Raw genomic sequence first — 19,832 nt, forward strand, 5'->3', positions numbered from 1 at the left:
TGCACGAGTGTGCATATCATATATTAAAGAAGAAGGGCAAAGCATGCCTCCACGATTACATCACACACAAGTACGGCCTTACAACCCGTACCCACTCCACTCAAACACCCACAAGCCTACTCCTCCCTACACATCCACCGGTGTAACCCACCCAGGAACCCCTCTAGCTTACCTTTGAACAGACCCGCAGATGTCCATACCTCGCACTCAGCTTTTACCCTATCCATGAGCCTCTCCACCGACGGTGACGCACCGTCGAAAACAATTGCATTCCGATGCTTCCAAAACTCCCACAGGACCAGCAACAGGAGAGTGTGTATGTCCTTGGCACGGAGGTCGGTGTCTCCTCTCTTAGCACATAGCCACTCCCCTAACTCATCCCCTTGATTTGGCCCCCATCCACGCTGACCCAGAGCCTCTCCAACCACTGCCCATACTGATCTGGCGAAGACGCATGTGAGCAGCACGTGGTTTAACGTTTCTGGCTCCTGATCACACAACGGGCAGGCAGATTGGTGCGGCAGCCCTCTCCTCGCCAGTCTATCTGAGGTCCAACACCTGTTCTTCAGGGCCAACCAGGCAAAGAAACGACATTGCGATGGTGCCCGGCATTTCCAAGTCAGCTTCGCCGTGGGAACCACTTCCAGACCCCAAAACCTGGCGGCATACGCTGAGCGCACCGAGAACTTCCCACTCTCATCCCAGGACCATGTGAACTCATTTTGCTCTCCAGGCATTGGTTCCCACGCAGCGACCCTCGGCCAAAGCTGGAGGAACTGTTGCAACGCTGCGGCATCTAACTCTGGGCCGATGTCCAGCGCCAACTGCCCATTGACTGCTACCTGTCCCACTCTGCAATCCTGACGAACTCTCTTCGGAATCCTGCTGTACAAGTATGGTGCCACATCCTTTATCTTCAATCCATCTAGCCACCTATCCTCCCAGAACAGGGTGGATGCTCCATTCCGTGCACTGACCCTCAACGCAGCCTGACATACTTGCATGGACTCGGCCGGCACCTGTATTTTGAACTCACTCCACGGCCTGCTCTCATCTGCACGAGCTAGGCAAGGCCAACGCGCCTACATCGCCAGATTCATCCAACGCAAGTTGGGTATGCCAAGCCCACCCGCCCACTTGGGCGCACACACTGTCTCCCACGCTACGGCACAATTGCCACCATTGGCCTTCTCCTTGTTGCACCATAAGAATCCTCTGCACACTTTGTTCATTGCCGCGATCGTTTTCATTGGGAGCTCCAGAGCCATCATCGCATGTATCGGCATGGCACACAACACAGACAAGACAAGTGTCAGCCTTCCACTCTTTGGCATAAGTGCGGCCTTCCACTTAGGCAAGCGGCTCGCCATGCTATCCACCAGGTACTGTAACTGCGCAGCAGACTGTTTCCTTAGAGCAAGAGGCAAACCAAGGTACTTGATGGGGAAGGACCCAATCGGGCATCCCAACTCATCCGTGGCCAAAGCAATCTCCTCCTCCGTGCATCTAATCGGCACGGCCGCAGATTTCGTCATGTTAATGCGTAACCCGGAGGCCTCCCCGAACAAGGCAAGAATAGCCCTACAAGCTTCCAAATCCACCAGCCTAGGCTTGACGAACAAGACCACATCATCTGCATAGATCGACAGTCTTTGCTTCATACCTCTCGCCGCCAAAGGTTCCATCACTCCTCGGTCCACAGCTACCTCAAACATCCTCTGTAGCGGCTCCATGGTGATAATGAACAACATAGGTGAGAGGGAGTCTCCTTGTCTCATCCCCTTGCAGTTGTAAATAATTTCCCCGGGTTCTCCATTTACCATCACTTTGGTAGATGATGTGGCTAATATTCCGCAAATCCACGCTCTCCACTTCGGGCCAAAACCTAGATGTTGCATTACTTCTAGCAGAAAAGGCCATTGCACAGAGTCAAAAGCCTTAGAGATATCCAACTTGAGCAAAACCGCAGAACTCCGCAAGGCATGCAGTCGTCGTGCCATACATTGCACGAGCATGAAGTTATCATGCAAAGACCTCCCCTTCACGAACGCGCTTTGATGAATCCCCACCAGGTTTGGGAGCTCCACCGCAAGCCTAGTTGAAAGAACCTTCTCAAAGATCTTGATAACTCCATGCACTAGATTTATCGGCCTGAAATCTCCCACCTCCAACGCACCTTCCTTCTTCGGCAGAAGAGACACAAGAGATTTATTGATAGCCGCCATTCCCCTCACATCTTCACGATACATGCAGTCCATGGCTTTCATGAAATCTGCCTTGATAATGTGCAAGCACACGGCATAAAACCTCCCAGTAAAGCCATCTGGACCTGGTGCCTTATCCATGGGCATGGCCTTGACCACGCACTCCACCTCTTCCGTCGTGAAAGGCACCTCTAAGTGTAACAAGTCCCGGCGAGGAAGATCCAACTCATCCAGCATAAGCGTGTGCACCCGCTGTTCACAACTTCCAAAAGCCTGCCCATAGAAAGCATCCACTGCCGAGGCAACCTCCTCCTGGCCCGTATACAACCTGCCATTGTAACTAACCGAGCGCATCACATTCTTCCTTTGCCTATGACTGGCCTGCTGATGAAACAATCTTGTGTTTCCATCCCCTTCCTTTAGATGCAACAATCTCGACCGCTGTCTTGCAATTGACCGTTCCAACGCACATAGGCCCAAGAGTTTCTGTTTCAACGTCCTTCTCAGCTCCCTTTCCATGGCCGAGAGAGCCCTAGAATCCATAGCCACATCCAGCCTCAAGATCACCTCCATGGCAATGGCGATCTGCAACTTGACATTGCCAATCCAACGGTCACTCCAACTCTGCAAAGCTTTTGCCGTGGCCCTCAGCTTGTTGTGTAGCGTGGCATAATCATTAGACGCCGCCGGTGTTGAGACCCAAGCCCTCTGCACAGTCTCCATAAAGCCTGGCACCTTGACCCAAAATGCTTCAAACTTGAAGCGTTTATGCAACCCAATCTCCACATTCATATCTAACATCAGTGGGCAATGATCCGAGATCGCCGTCCCAAGAGCAGATAAGAAACAAGCCGGAAACGCGACATCCCACTCATTAGAAACAAAGACGTGATCAATCTTCTCCATGGTTGCATTCTGCCTCTCATTTGACCATGTGTACCGTCGCCCATTCAGGTACAACTCCTTCATTTCCAGCCTATTTAGCCTTGACCGAAATCTTGCCAACATCCTTCTATTAATGAGGTCATTGCTCTTATCCTCCTGCTTCGCAATTAAGTTAAAGTCACCCGCTATCAGCCATGGCCCTGCATGTAATTCCCTGATGTCCGCGAGTTCTTGCAAAAATTCCACTTTGGCCCATCATCTTGAGGACCATACACACACGTCATCCACCACTCCGCAGCACCCGGCGACTTCACTAATGCCGTGAGCGAGTTACCTTGGTAGTGTGGATTGGATACCCTTGTTACCGCCTCATCCCAGGCCAGTAGGATTCCACCCCGCGTTCCCACCGCCGGCACGTAGTAGAAGTTGCAAAATTTATTCCCAAGACATTGTTGTACAACTGGAACAGTCATCTCCTGCAGCTTGGTCTCCTACAGGCATACGATGTCAGGATTCGCCGCAAGAACTACTTGATGCACAGCATTCCTACGTGCGGGGGCATTCAGTCCTCTCACATTCCACACGAGCACTTTCATGGGCAGCGAACACATTGCGACATCCTACACAACCACCCGAGCCCACCACCTAGGCCGCCATGGCCTCCACATGAGACACATCCAGAGCAGGCGCCGCCGGCGACTCCCATCCAAATAGAGCGAGCACGGCCGCAATATGCACATCCGACAGTGGGCGAGAAAACAGCTCCACGTACATGCTGAGTGCATCATCTGAAATTGCTTCCCCCTCATTGGCCAAGCAGAGCCTCCGAATGAGCACCTGCTGCGGCTTAGATGCTCCATGCCTTGCAATCCTTGCGCTCCTCCTAGGAGTGATATCTAGCTTCCTCTTCTTCCGAGGCTTCCGAGCATGCACCTCCAAAGTACGTGACTCTGGCCTCGTCAAAATGGGTGCCAAGGACTTGCACATACTCTCACACATGCGCACCACCTCTTCATGCCCATCCCTCTCCTGACTAACCACCACGGGCGTGCATGGCTGCACGTCTCCTGCATGTGGCACATCGCTCCCAGATAAACTGACCTGAAACGTCTCCCAACCATGCACCTGTCCCACATGCAACTCCTCCCTGGCCGGCAGGTCCGACTCCACCCTTGAGAAGCTACCCTCCAGCGCAGCAGAATCGTCCACCGCCAAACTCCTCTCCCCCGTTACGTGCATGGAAACAGTCCCATCCATGCACGGCTGGCAATCCCCAGTCGCCACCTGTCGCTCCTCTACCAGCTGCCTGGCCTCAGCCCCAACCTGCCCTGACAGGCAATTATTGGATCCCAACGCGCGGCCTCCGTCCCATCCTGTCGCTGCGCACCAACCTTGGATCCCGCTCCTTCAGCGCTGGCCAGCACTGGGCCCGGCAACGAGCCAGACCCCAGCCCTGACCCAATCGGCAGCTCAACCGAACCGATCACAACACTCCAATCATTCCGAGTACCCACCACTGACACATCGAGCCTCGATCCCAACTGCTCCGGCGCGGGCCCTGACCGCCAACGGGGAAGCGTGACAGATGGTGGCGATCCCACTGCCAAGCCAGACTGCACCAATCCTTGTCCTGAAGCACACGGCGACACCGGATGGGCAACACTAGAATCATCCACCAGCCTGACCCGCATCTCACCAGCGAGCTGGCATCCAACCGTTCGCCCGACATCCTCGGCAGTCACGCCCAGACCGCCAGCTACCGATTCCATAGCCCCACCTGCCTGCCTTATCTGCACGTCATGCTCCCTTTGGTGACGCAACCCAGCTTTATTTTGAACGCCTTGTTGACTCGCTGCCAGAGACGGCCCCGCCGAAGACCTCGCCGACGGCGGTGCCCCGGCCTGCCCAACATCGCCTCCACCACGACCCGGACGTCCACGACCGTCAGCCGCACCTCCCCCCCGCCGAGCCGGCGGGTTCGGTGGCGGCGACAGCCCGGGATCGTCGTCCTCATCCACTACTGGCTCAGCTAAATCAACGACACTTAGGCTGCTCATAATGGGTAGTATCATAAGTATGAAAGTTTTATGTTTCGTCACCAAGGCTTTTGTCACTGAATAGAGAAGATTTTGTAGTGGGAGGAATCTTCAGCAGCAGTTGCTCCTCCTCCAGCATTATCTCCGAGAATGGTGTATTTAGATGGACCTGCAGATTGATCTTAGCCAACATTGTCTTGTTCTTCCCGATACTCCGGAGAAGTTAGTTCTGAATCATCAAAAATGTCATCTTCCGCAACAAATATCAAATCATTTGACATAGACCTGGTTGGAAGAGCTAGAGTGTCTCTATGGTTGCGATCTGTCTCAGATGCATCAATGTAGTCATAAGTTTGCAAAATGCTCTAGAAGACACACATTAATATGTGCTTGTGACGTGATGATGTGGGGTGTGTGTCCAAATTATGTCGTGATCGATGCGCTACCTGCATCAAGAGACAGATGTCCAACCACACGCCCTTACCGTCTCGCGGGGTTACCTCAATTATTAAGAATAAATATCCGGACAAAATCATTGGGCATTTAATGATTATGCCTCATGAATCCCCAAGGATTTGTATTCCACTACCGTACTAAACTTTTCTATCACTGGTTTTCAAAATAATGTTCCACGTCCTCCTCGCTCCTTACCTCCTCCTTAATCGAACTCCGGGGTCCTGAGTATCTTGCAGGGTCGTAGAACACAAAAGAGACAAGAAACAACTCCGTTGCAATCGGACACATACATGACATTAATTATTCAAAGTCATTCCATCGATCCCTCATACAGATACATAGGATTGCAAGGTGGTGCCTCAATCTACTCATACATGTCGATCGGATCGCAAGAGGAAATCATCGGAGAAGACATAATGATGAATGCCTTACTGATAATATATCTTACAATGGTTGACGGATGTGATACACAATTAGAAGTATGGCTAACTTGGAGGGGGGTTGTTGTAGTGATGGTGATGGTGGAGGCTATGAAGATGAGATGAGAAATGGCGGGGGCTAGGGTTCGAAGATGGCTTCTGTTTCGTGAATTGTGTCATCGACGCTCTTCCATTGGGATTTTTGTATAGGCCCCTTTCTAAATGTTGGTTGGTTCGACCTCACGGAGCCGCTGGCACTTGGAATGACCACCATACGCCATCTTGCACTGTGGTGATTTGGCCGCGCCTCTAATTCCTTCTTTCCTTCTCCCACAAGCCTCGTTTCCTTCTAAGTGATGGTTTTCCATCGATGTTTGGCCTCTTTTCCCATGGAAACAAACTAGACAAAGGATTTCATGATATGTCGCATTCATTTATTAGTGGCAATATCAGAGTGATTTTCTCAGAAATTCCAATATTATCCGGTTTAAGAGTAAAAATATCACTCATCAGGCACAAGGCGAAGGCTTGCACCAGCGCAGACAAGTTGGCCCTCCGAACCTGCTCGCTGTCGAACGCCTTCCACCACCTCGGACCAGCCACACCGCTCACCCAGCCGACGATCACAACCACCATCATGCCCAAAGCCACTGCATGCGCCACCACCAGCTCGCACTCATGCCAGATCTGCACCTAGTCGTCGCCACAGCCTGACAAGCCTAGCCCAACGAACCCATGGGCCATCGTCAACACCCCACGCCGCTCATCGTCGTCCGAGCTTCAGATCCGGGTGGATCCAAAAAGACGCCCGTGCAACACGCCACCTCCCCATGCCAGGCCCTAGCTGTAGAAAGCCAACCGCCCAAGCCCGCCTAGGTTTGTCATGACGTGCAGCGCCCATGACCCCAGGCTGGAGGAGGCCACTGCCCGATGAGGTTTGACCCCCCACAGCCCACCGTCGTACGCCGAGACCCACTACCGGACGCCCACCGGGCGCAGATCGGGTCACCGCCAACCTCAACCAAGCCTTACCACCCGCAGACAAAGGGGGGCCATGAGGGAGATCCCCGTCATCATCATCTGCCGCATGGGCTTTGCCCGGCGGCTTCCTCCATTGGCGGCGCGGGGAAAGGAGGAATTGCCAGCGGCCGTTATGGTGGTGGTGGGGGGGGGGGGCTCTCGAGTCGCCCTAGGCAAGAGCGGCGGAGGTCTTTTTATCTCTTCCAGAGCGTGTAAATCACAAATGGGGACATTTGGGAGGCGGACCAACACTTTCCGCAGATACGTACGGGCACGTCCGCGGACGTATAGGTGCCCGAATTTACCTAGTCCGGTTGAAGATGCTCTAAGAGCTAAGAGTTTGCAACATAATCGTATATGATTAGATTTGTATAGATTTTTTTGTTGACAAACTTCTCCTCCTTTATACACTTAGCAAAATAGTGGCATTGTTTACAAGTAAGGGGAGCATCGCATCCGGTGCAGTATCCATCGAGACAGCGGGAGAAGAAAATTTAATTATCGTAGCAAGTTCATGACTACAAACGCTTCGGGACGGCATGCCGGCCGAAATTTCGGCCGGTCTCGAGGGCCACGTCAACGGAAACACCCCCGCGCAAGACGTGTGTAGGTGGGTCTCACACAACTGCCCCGAATCTTATCCTTATCCTTTCTTCTACCTTCAGCCCCATCTCTCTCCGCGTTGTGCTTCTTTTTTTTCCTTTCCCCTACGCTGCCGCCGGCCGGTGGCTGCTGCCGTCCGTGTGCTCCGCCGAGCTGGGGGACTGCCCGACTGCTCGCCAAGTTAGGGGATTGCCTGACTACTGCCGACCGGCGCCCGCTACCATGAAAAAGGGTTGCAGCAAATTACATCGCCGGCTGTATCAAAAAACGAAGATGGTTGCAGCAAAACATCGTCAGCGTCGTCATGGGTCGCAGCTAGGACATGAAGCTTGAAGCTTTTTTCAATACCAGTTGTAGCTTTTGTAACCGCTGGTTGCAACTTTTTGTTCTCGTCCATGGCTTTCGGCTCTATGGCTGAAGCTTTTTTTATCCCCGGATGAAGCTTTTTTCATCGCGATATGAAGCTTTTTTGGTCACTGGTTGCAACTTTCCGGCCGGCGGGTGAGCAACAGTCGTCAATTGGGTTTTCATCTTTTTTGCTACCATCGTTTTCTAGTTTGCTGGAAGCATCACATTTTTTTGCTACTACCGTTGTTTTTGGATGTGAACCACGAGGTGTCGTCGCCATTGATTCTGCAGGGGCGAGGGAGAGGTGAGGGGATGGGCAACACAGGTGAGCAGCGGAACTGCAACCAGCAGCTCAAAAGGCGACCGACGACAACGGCGACGGGCGATGGCGGCGACCGGCGACGACGAGGCAATTCGGCGCGAGGCGACCGGCGAAGATGCGGGAGGCGACCGGCTTCGAGGTTGGTCGTTTGCTCGTTCATGGCGAGCGCCGACGGCGCCGTTGCTCTGTTTCCCGTTAGCCTTGTTAGATTTGGTTTTGAAAAAAAAAACAGAATCCCCAATCCAATGGCAACACTTGTCGCATCGGGTGGCTGGGCTAGACCGGCCAAACTGTTCGGCCGGTCTGCCGGCGCCTATCACTGCCCTTTATTATTTGATTTGTGTTGATCCCGACCGAGGTGAAATGAGTCCACGTTTCAACTGTTGTTGAATGTTCCATGGACCACACCGCATGGTTGACCCGGTCGTTCTTAGAGAATTAGATTTTGTGTCACATCAATGGAAACTTAAAAGCACACGAGAAGCTGTGCTGGTGCGACGTCACATGTACGACCCAACATTATCAGTTAACAAATTCTCGCGTGTTTGACCGTCGAGAAACAGAATCAGGGCAGATGTAGTGCTCCTGGCCAGCCGCTGTGCATCCACACGTACTTGAGACACGAGGATGCTTTGTGGAAGCTGATTGGCCGCGTCGGGCCCTCCACTGAGACACTCTTCGTCTCCGTTCAAGCCGTGCAGGTGTAGCTTCTCTCATCTGCCACAGTGCTAGCTACCTCCTCGTTCGTACGGTCCTGCAATTTTGGAGCAAGGTTGGATCGATCAACGACCATTTAAAAGAGCACGGGTGCGTACATACATACACTACATCCTAATTAGTATACGTAGGTGTGAAAGCCAATTATCTTACCTCTGTATATCTGCTGCGCCGGTGACGGATCTTAATTTTTCAGTTTCGTCAGAATAAACTTTCATGCGCTGAGAGCATGTTCTCGTGCATGCCCGTAGCTATCGTAGTATTGCTTAGTCTGCATTAGTTAATAAAAGCATCACTAGTAGTACCCTCAAACCCTGAAACCCTTATAAATAACCGTTTTTTTTTCAGTTTGCGAGCGAAAAAACGCGCCCGCCACCCCTCAACGCGCGCGAGGCCGCTGCAGCTGCGCCGCAGTCCTCGCCGCCGGATCCGCCGTTCCCCGCCGCCTCCCGCCCCACGCAGCAGCCAGAGGAGCCGCCGCGCCCCGCCCCCCCGCCCCACGGCCACCCGCGCCCCGCCCCCCAGGCCTCCTCGCCGCCGCGCTAGAGGCCAGGCGGGCCAGAGGCAGCCGCGTCGCTCCGAGCTCCCCGCTGGTATGCCTCCTTTTCTTTCTTTTTGTTTCATTTTTTCCTTTTTGATTCATTGTTGGCACTCACAATTTATTGTTTGTTGTATTGTGTAGATGGAGGTGAACACCGACGACATGGAGTCGTTATCCGATGATTCCGGTTGGTCGTCATCGGACGATTCGGACATTGAGGAGTTGCTTCAAGACGACGACGTCGAGATGATGGGCCTCCTCCTCGACGTGCAAGAGTTTGAAGACCGCGAAGCTGATGGGTCAGAGGAGAGGGTCGAAGATGGGGCAAGTCACCATCTACCGGAACCGCGGTCTCGGACACGAGCAATTGATGCAAGACTACTTCGTGGAGGTACCGACATACCCACCTCGCCTCTTCCAGAGAAGGTACCGAATGCGCCGTAGTTTGTTTGTGAAGATTGTCACCGATTGTGAGGCCACCTCAGATTACTTCGAACGCCGTAGATCCGCCGCCGATATCATGGGGTTTAGTGGGTACCAAAAGATATCGGCTGCAATGCGGGTGATCGCCTATGGCATACCCGCGGACTATACCGACGAGTATCTTCGCATTGGACAAGATACAACCACGGCGTCCGTCCGTAGGTTTGCAAAATTGGTCATCCGGTTGTATGGTGATGAGTATCTTCGGGCACCCAACGAGGAAGATACAAAGAGATTGATGGAGATGAATGAAAAAAGGGGATGGATGGGGATGCTTGGTAGTCTTGATTGCATGCATTGGACATGAAAAAATTGCCCAAAAGCATGGCAAGGAATGTATTGCGGTAAAAGTCGTGATGCTACCATTGTACTTGAGGCCGTGGCATCGGAGGACACATGGATCTGGCATGCATTTTTTGGTTTGCCGGGAACACTCAATGATATCAATGTGCTCAATAGATCTCCTTTGTTTGCAAGATTAGTTTCTGGGGATGCTTCAACTTGCAACTACAAAATCATGGACAATGAGTACTCAATGGGATATTATCTCACCGATGGAATTTATCCCGAGTGGGCAACTCTTGTGAAGTCCATCAAGGAGAAAAATGGGGTGCCCTTAACCAGAAAACATGCTCATTTCACCAAGTCACAAGAGGCAGCCCGCAAGGATATTGAGAGAGCTTTCGGTGTTTTGCAAGCAAGGTTTGCCATAGTTCGGGGTCCAGCTCGTTTTTGGGACAAAAACACCTTGCCATAGTTCGGGGTACCATGTCTTGAACCTGGTTGGGTGGGAAGGCATCAGCCCCTTCCCACCACTAGGCTATGCCTTAGTCTGCAAGGAAAATCCTATTCGCCGCTTATTGCGTCAAAGTGTCGACTCAATGCACAGAGGGAATGCTCGCAACGCTAGAAATAGGCCGGCCCAATTTACCACTGCTAGCCAGCCGGTTTTGGGACTTTTTAGAAGATTCCTTGACTGTTTTTTTCCTTTACCGGTTTTCCTGTTTTGCTTTTGGTTTTCACGTTTTTTTTCTTTTTTTCTTTTCATTTTTCATTTTTGTGTGTTCTTGTTTCTTTTTCTTTTCTTCTTTTCATTTCGTTTTCTTTTCTTTTATGTTTTCTTATTTCCTTTTCTTTTTAAAAGTTTCATGTTTCAAAAATTGTTCAAAATTTTCAAAAAATGTTCGAGATTTGAAAAAACATTCATAATTCAAAAAATGTTTGCGATTCCATAAATTGTTCACAAAATTCAAAAAATGTTCATGATTAAAAATGTTCTTGTTTTTGAGCTCGGATTTTTTTATTCAAAATTTTCACAACTTGGTAAAAAAATGTTGGGTCAAAATATGTTTCCATCTAAAAAATTGTTCATAAATTCCAAAAAAGTTCACGTCTTCATTTTTTTAGATGTTTCAAAAAATGTTCTAGTTTAAAAAATTATTCATAAATTCGAAAAATGATCGTGTTTTCAACTTTTGTTCTGGAATTTCAAAAATGTTCCCGCTTCAAAAAAATTGGTCATGATTTTTAAAAAATGTTTCTGTTTTTTAAAATGTTCCAGTTTTTTTCCAAATGTGTTCGCAAATTTGGACAATGTTTACGATTTAATTTTTTTTTCAGGAATTTCAAACAATCTTCTTGTTTACGAAATTTGTTAAAAGTTTTAGAAAATGTTCACGAAATATCGAAAAATGTTCTCATTATCAAAATGTCTTCATAATTTCAAAAGCGTTCAAATTTTTTTAAAAATATTCTCCTTTGCAAAAGTTTCTCACAAATTCAAAAATGTTCATATTTTCATAATTTGATCTTAATTCAGAAAATGTTCAGGAATTTCATAAAATGTTCCTATTTTGAAAACAATGTTCGCATATTTCAAATTTGTTGCTTTTTCAAAAAGTGTTCACATTTTTTTCAAAAAGTCGTTCGTAGTTTCAAAACAGATTCTCGTTTTCAATATTGCTCATTTATTTTATTTTTCAGATTTCGCAAAAATGTTTGTGTCTTTCAAATTTTGTCATTTTTCTTAGACATATTCGTTTTTCAAAAGAACAATTTACTTTTGTGGGAAGAAAATCTCATTCGAAATTTCAAAAAAATATCGCTAAGCTATTGAGGTCGTTCTCTCACGGGAGGTGAGGTGGTTGGTCGCACTAAAACACGTTTTCCGCGAAATTTGTGCGAGCTATTCTTTTCTTCTTTTATGTTTTGCCGCTTTTGTTCATTTCTTTAAAAGTCGCGCTGTAAATCGTCGAGAGAAGTCTTCCGGGCGGACTGGCTAGCAAAGCGTGCGCGCCTGCTGCTTTTCATGGGTTCGATTCCTGCCGTTGCAGCCGATTTTTGTTGTTTTTTGAGCGCAGCACCAAATTCTCTTCTGTTCGTTTCTTTCTGTGTTCGAGCGACGACGAGAGAAGAGAGTACGGTTTGCCAGCTGTAACAACATGCGCGCAGTTCGAGGACATCAGTTTAACTAACTAAATATGTATTATACGTAATAAATAATATGTTTAGAAACAACATTCTTATATGAATTAAATGGTACAATTTTGATAACATATAATGCATTATTTAGTTAGTCAAATCGATGACCTAGAACTTTCCCAAGACGGAGGGAGTACTACTTTTCAAAAAATATTTTGGAAAGGTGAGAGAGAATTTATAGTCAGACTTGATAATATTTGACTACATATAATTCAGCAACAACCCATAAAATATAATGATACTGCAACGACTTGTTACACCAATGAATACTATTTCATGACCAAATGACTTGTCACATAAATGAAAACTTAAGAGAAAAGTTAGGTGGGACGTCCGCATTAAATTGTTGAATGCGGGGATTGAGAAAAACTCACAGATGCATGTACGTAATAAAAGGCATTGGTCATTGAGTGGCCATGCATGCATGTGCTGCAATTAATGCATGTAGTAATTGAGTATTTTTGTAAACTGAAAAATTATTACTACACCACTCACCATTTGACTTGGTTGGAGGGTATTTTTAAATTGCACCCTCTTTTGATTCCTATAAGACGTAATATCATAGAAATATGAAAATCATAAAAGATGAGATGACATGTAGTATCTCAATTTCTAAGGAGAAAGAGACGCCATTTGATGCATAGGATTTGAATTGTGCATTATCACCCCGGAGCTCTCGCCTTCTACTACCTCCCTTCGCACGTCCTCCTACCCTCCGCACCCGGGCCATTATGCATCGGCACATATTTGGGCACGAGAATACTTCGCGGAAGTTGTTTGGCCACACCATGCATAAAGGCCTCCATTGACACACTTCTCGTCTTCATCTAGCCCATGTAGGTGTAGCTTCTCTCATCTGCTGCAATGCTAGGTAGCTCCTTCATATAGTCGTGCAATTTTGGAACAAGGCTGGATCGATCAACGACTATCTAAAACAGCACTGGTGCGTAGTACTCCTCCATATAAGCGCGTTTAGATAACAACTTAATGATCTAAATACTTTATTTTTTTTTACGAAGAGAGTAGATCTCTACTCCTAATGGACGACTTGGTGAATAGTCTTTGCGGTTTAATTTCGCTGGGTTTTTTCGTCATTCTCCCGCCTTCGGTTTTTTTTCATCATCCTCCCACCTCCGTTAACTCGCGACCCTCTGACAAAAAAAACCGTGTCAAAAAAAAACCCTACGATCGATGCCTCATGCCCATAGCAGATAGTTCTCCGCCGCCAACCAGCCCTTCGCACGTCCGATCCACCCCTTCGCCCACGCGGGACGACTCCTGCCCTCTAGGGTTTCCTACGCCACCGCCGCCGCCGGGGAACTCCTCGACCAGCCCACCCTCCTGCCGCTCCGCCCCCTTCCCTTCCCATCGCCGCAGTCGCCCCCTCCATCTCCTGCCGGAGCCACTCCCCTGCCGCGAACATCCTGCTCGCGTTGTACATGACCGGTACGGCGGCCCTGACGGGGAGCGAGAACCGCCACGGGAACGCGGTGGTGAGCCCCTCGGTGAAGACCTGCGCGGAGAGCAGGAACGCGTGCGGGGCCATGGCGGCGATCCCCGTGGTGTCCCCGGACCGGAGGCCGTCGAGGATGTACAGCGCCGGGAGCACGGGGCCGACGAGGAACCCACCCACGGTGTGCGAGGGGTCTCTTCCCGTACGTCAAGGCATCCCGCCTCACGTTTCCTCTTTCGGCATCACGGGCCGCCGCCGCACTCCCTCCCCCGGCCGCCCCGCGGGCTTCTATCTCTCCCAGCTCCGCTGCCGCGCCCCGTCTTCCATCTCTACATGAATCGCTGCTGTGGAAGCCATGCCCCACCGCGCCACCCGGCGGCCATCCGGGCACGCCGTGTCCGGGATGATGGAGTTGAGTCGGCCAGGTCCCTGTTCCCGTCGGCATCTTCTGCATCGGGACCCGTGGGGGCAAGCCGCGCGCTGCTCATCTGCGTCGATGGCGTCGGCGTGGCCTTCCCCTGCCAAGACCGGCGGCTCCTTGGCTGGATCCTCTCCTCTCCTCTCCTCTCTTCCACCTCTCGTTGTCGGGTAAGTCGCAGGTATTGTATTCGTAATCGGTTCCAATCTCGCGCCCCTGATTCACTGTTCTTCGTTTGATTCATTTCAGGTGCTCCTTGCGTTGATGTCGAGGTCTTAGTCTCGGTGATTTCTCCTTGTATGTTCTGTTGATATTGGTACCGTGTTCTGAACCTTGCTGCTTTGGAAAGGGTGTGGTTTCAGTTTTGATGGTTCTGTTCAATTCAAGGTGATTCAGTAATGTTCTGCGTATAAAGTGCTTCCTATTTTTGCGGTGAAAAACAGCGTGTTGGAGATAGTTCAGACAGTCAAAATTTGGCAGTATTTTCTTCTTCTTTTGATCCCGTTTCTTCATAGTTAGTCAGACTCAATAAGAATTAGAGCAAGTTGGAAAGAGGTTTGTTAGGTCGGAACTGATATATTTGCTTTCGCCTAGCAGCCTATACATATCATTTTATATGACGGGGATTGTGCTATATTACCATGTTATAAAGGTAGAGCTAGGATATGTCTTTCTTGAACTGTGTGGACATGCTCATGGCGGAGGTGCTCTGTTTGTATGTTTTTTCAAGTAAAGTGGAGAAACTCCTGAATTGTGTCTTCAGAAATAGTTTACTGTTGCTGTGTTTCGCTCTGGTGGTTGTCAAGGTCGATTCAGATGCTGGTTACTGTGTTGGAATCTACCAATCCTTCTGATCATTGTGTTTTTCTGGGCCTGGAGGTCTACGCCAAACCCCAGGGCAGGGTGGTTTCGAACACCAGTGCAGTACGCGCTGGGACGGACATCATCTTGTCTCTGTCTCTACTAATTCAAATTACATGTAACTTATTCCTTCAAAAAAATTACATGTAATTGAAGAAAATATGCCCTAGAGGCAATAATAAAGTTATTATTTATTTCCTTATTTCATGATAAATGTTTATTATTCATGCTAGAATTGTATTAACCGGAAACTTGATACATGGGTGAATACATAGACAAACATAGTGTCACTAGTATGTCTCTCTTTGACTAGCTCGTTAATCAAAGATGGTTGAGTTTCCTAGCCATAGACATGAGTTGTCATTTGATTAACCTATTGCTTTCTTCATGACTTATACATGTTCCTATGACTATGAGATTATGCAACTCCCGTTTACCGGAGGAACACTTTGTGTGCTACCAAACGTTACAACGTAACTAGGTGATTATAAAGGTGCTCTACAGGTGTCTCCGAAGGTACTTGTTGGGTTGGCGTATTTGGAGATTAGGATTTGTCACTCCGATTGTCGGAGAGGTATCTTTGGGCCCACTCGGTAATGCACATCACTATAAGCCTTGCAAGCATAGCAACTAATGAGTTAGTTGCGGGATGATGTATTACGGAACGAGTAAAGAGACTTGCCGGTAACGAGATTGAACTAGGTATTGAGATACCGACGATCGAATCTCGGGCAAGTAACATACCGATGACAAAGGGAACAGCGTATGTTGTTATGCGGTCTGACCGATAAAGATCTTCGTAGAATATGTGGGAGCCAATATGAGCATCCAGGTTCCGCTATTGGTTATTGACCGGAGACGTGTCTCGGTCATGTCTACATTGTTCTCGAACCCGTAGGGTCCGCACGCTTAAAGTTCGATGACGGTTATTATGAGTTTATGTGTTTTGATGTACCGAAGGTAGTTCGGAGTCCCGGATGAGATCGGGGACATGACGACGAGTCTCAAAATGGTCGAGACGTAAAGATGGATATATTGGACGATTATATTCGGACATCGAAAAGGTTCCGAGTGATTCGGATATTTTTTGGAGTACCGGAGAGTTACGGGAATTCGCCGGGGAGTATATGGGCCTTATTGGGCTTTAGGGGAAAGAGAGAGGAGAGGTTGGGCGCCCCCCTCCCAAGGCGTAGTCCGAATTGGACTAGGGGGAGGGGCTGCGCCCCCTCCTTCCTTCTCTTCTCTCTCCCCTTTCCTTGACTCCTACTCCTACTACTTGGAGGGGGGGATCCTACTCCCAGTGGGAGTAGGACTCCTTCTAGGGCGCGCCATAGAGAGGGCCGGCCCTCCCCCTCCTCCACTCCTTTATATACGGGGAGGGGGGCACCCCTTGGAGACACAACAATTGATCATTGATCTCTTAGCCGTGTGCGGTGCCCCCCTCCACCATAGTCCACCTCGATAATATCGTAGCGGTGCTTAGGCGAAGCCCTGCGTCGGTAGAACATCATCATCGTCACCACGCCGTCATGCTGACGAAACTCTCCCTCAACACTCGGCTGGATCGGAGTTCGAGGGACGTCATCGGGCTGAACGTGTGCTGAACTCGGAGGTGCCGTGTGTTCGGTACTTGATCGGTCAGATTGTGAAGACGTACGACTACATCAACCGCGTTGTGCTAACGCTTCTGCTTTCTGTCTACGAGGGTACATGGACACACTCTCCCCTCTCGTTGCTATGCAACACCATGATCTTACGTGTGCGTAGGAAATTTTTGAAATTACTACGTTCCCCAACAGTGGCATCCGAGCCAGGTTTTACGCGTTGATGTTATATGCACGAGTAGAACACAAGTGAGTTGTGGGCGATATAAGTCATACTACTTACCAGCATGTCATACTTTCTGTAAACTATTAAAGCTTTGTGCTGAAATGCAGGCCAAGATTGATGAGTTGAAGGCGAGAACAAACTACTACACTACCCAACAACTTATACAGGTGCATTTCCTATATTTTTACAATAACATGACCTGCCAGTTGTGCTTTATGCAGAGTTGTACTGGTTAGTAGTTAGTGTATGAAAAATAAGCATGATTTATGCTCCCTTTTCACCTTCCTGAAAACAGTACATGTTGTATGTGTTGATGACGCTTTCATAGTGGTGATACAGAGATATGGTCTTGACCCTACTCAAGCTCGTCCACACCAATGTTACGGTAGCTGCTTCTGTGAGTCTCTTGTCATCTTCTTCGCCGCCGGCTCGGTAAATCTCTCGGTTTACTTCTCCTCTTTCTCTCTTGAGCTTTGTAGAAAGTGGGCTAGGTGGGGAGGCCGAGGGCAAAGTGCAGCAGGAGGTGCATCGGTTTGAATGTATGTGTAGCCGGTAAGGGCTGGTTCGTTATCATCTCAAAGGCTGAAAGATCCGCTGCTGCAGGTCACCACATCCGCTTCCCACAGCTGTGGACGACGATAAGGAGGTGGTGGGTGACACGGGCAAAGAGTGCTTGGAGGTTAATGTTGCTTGTCTGCGTGTCTGCCTAGAGAATTTTCTGTTGTTTGATTTGGTTTTATAAGTCCATATTGCATGTCTGCATAGAGAATCTCATAATATGATTGTTATTATTATATGTCTTACAGAAGTGCATAGTTTCACTATATCATAGTATTATAAATGCATGAGGGTTAATCTGGGTAAGTGTCTGGCACTCTCTCCAGCATGCCACAATGTAGCATTTCTTAATGTTGTACAATGATGCTGATATCATATACAATAGCACTGGATGTGGTGGTAATGTGAGCCACGTGAAACCTTGCAACCTACTATTTTAACTACCATTTTTTATCTTCAGTTTCTGAATTATTACCAATCACACATTAATCCCGAGGCGATTCCATGCTTGATCACCTCTTAGGTGGACTTAACCCCTCATGTTGCCGGAACAAGTAGCAATGCCGCCCAAACTCCCGATTACCCGTTGTATTGAGTTAATTGCCCTTGAGGTGCGGACTTGCCATTTATTGTGATTTTACCATTCCTCATTTTAAAATTTTGTTCCACAAGATAGTTCTTGCTCATAGAGATGCGTTGCATGGATTAAAAAAAACAGAGAACATGTCAAGTTTGTGCTTTGAAAATGGGATACTATGCTCAGTTCTAACTTTAGTGCTGACAAAATGGAGGAGACCATGATTCCTCTTCCTGTGTACCTTCATGTGAAGGAGAAATTACAACATTGTGATATATCAACTAAAACTGTGCACTAATTTATTGACGGAACTGCTAAAGCATGACTTTTGACTCATTTGCCTACATTATTGCCCGTAGCAACGCACGGGCATACTACTAGTACTAATTAGTACACGAGTGTATATCTACTGCATGCGTGATGGATTTTTTTACTGCTCTTCGTTTCACCCGCTTTGTAGCTCGCCTAGATAGAAACAGAGAGGGAGCCTCGCTCAAAGGCGCCACCCTCGTCAGTTTGCCTCGGTGACCTACGGAGAGGTGAAATGAAGAACTCATTCCCTTGGTGCCCATTTGTCTATTTTTTTATCCTCCTTTGCAGTATATTATGGCATAGTATTCACTTCCTTCTGGTTTGTAAGGCTTTCTCATATATAATGGGTCAAACTTTGACCATAACTTTAATTAATAAAATAAAAGTTATTTGTAAGAAATAATGTACATAATTGGAACTTTTTTGAATAAAATTCAACAATAGATATTTTGTGATATATAATTATATTTTGCTAATCAAAACTATGATCCCAAAACTTTTTTTCATAAATATACAAAGCTTGCATACCATTCATTGATAGAAGAAAAGGAGATACAAAGTGTCTGAGCTAGGACCCACGAAGGTGCTAAGAGGTCGGCGAGCAGTGACCAATCACTTGAGGGAACGATCGATGATGACCGATCTCTCTTTCGGGAAAGCAACACCTTGCAAACCAAAAAGGAGGGAGGAATAAAGGACAACTCAACACAGTTCAATAACCACAAGTTGAGGCTAAATGAATTTCTATAACTGCAAACTATACTAACCAAGTCTTAGATCAGTCATAAACATAATACCACATGCATAATTATTTCTGGACAAACATAGTTTCATATCATAAATAAAAAATCACAATGGTCAAGGTCCTGTTTAGAATGTGAAGTCAGATCACCCTTGCTAAATACGAAGAAAATGACAGGAGATACAAGAACGACGGTGGCCAGAATAAAGAGCAAGACGAAGTGTGTTGGTGACAGCGACGTGGTCATGTTCCTGTGCCCACAAATCTATGGAAAGATAGCTGATTCGCAAGCCACTTGTAAGTTGTAACTCAAATAATAATAATTGTGAAACTGGATTGAAAAGTTTGTGACCCCGTCAGGTGGATGCTTTATGTTTCTGATTTGATACTCCATCCATTCTATAATGTAGTGCACTCATGTTTTTTGAGATTTAATTTTGATCATAAATTAGACCAATAATACATAAATTATTTTACTGAAAAATTACACTTTTGAAAACTTCTTTCAAATACGAATTCAAATGTATCTGCCATGCTCCCGTCCCAGTCGCTCATGTTGGTTAAAT

The 19,832-nt window shown here is 48.0% G+C and overlaps 1 non-coding gene across 3 annotated transcripts; it reads left to right on the forward strand.

The window, feature by feature from the left end:
• The first annotated feature begins 13,540 nt into the window (after positions 1 to 13,540).
• LOC120974915 (uncharacterized) lies at positions 13,541 to 18,055 on the forward strand. Of its 3 annotated transcripts, XR_012205267.1 has the most exons (4): positions 13,541 to 14,556; positions 14,636 to 17,244; positions 17,417 to 17,509; positions 17,681 to 18,053. It is a non-coding gene; the product is annotated as an uncharacterized protein (transcript). The 3 variants fall into 3 exon arrangements; XR_012205266.1 differs by having other exon boundaries at positions 13,542 to 14,556; positions 17,406 to 18,055; XR_012205265.1 differs by having other exon boundaries at positions 13,542 to 14,556; positions 17,417 to 18,055.
• The last annotated feature ends 1,777 nt before the right edge of the window (positions 18,056 to 19,832 follow it).

The sequence above is a fragment of the Aegilops tauschii genome, chromosome 1 (assembly GCF_002575655.3).
Source record: "Aegilops tauschii subsp. strangulata cultivar AL8/78 chromosome 1, Aet v6.0, whole genome shotgun sequence".
NCBI classification, from domain to species: domain Eukaryota; kingdom Viridiplantae; phylum Streptophyta; class Magnoliopsida; order Poales; family Poaceae; genus Aegilops; species Aegilops tauschii.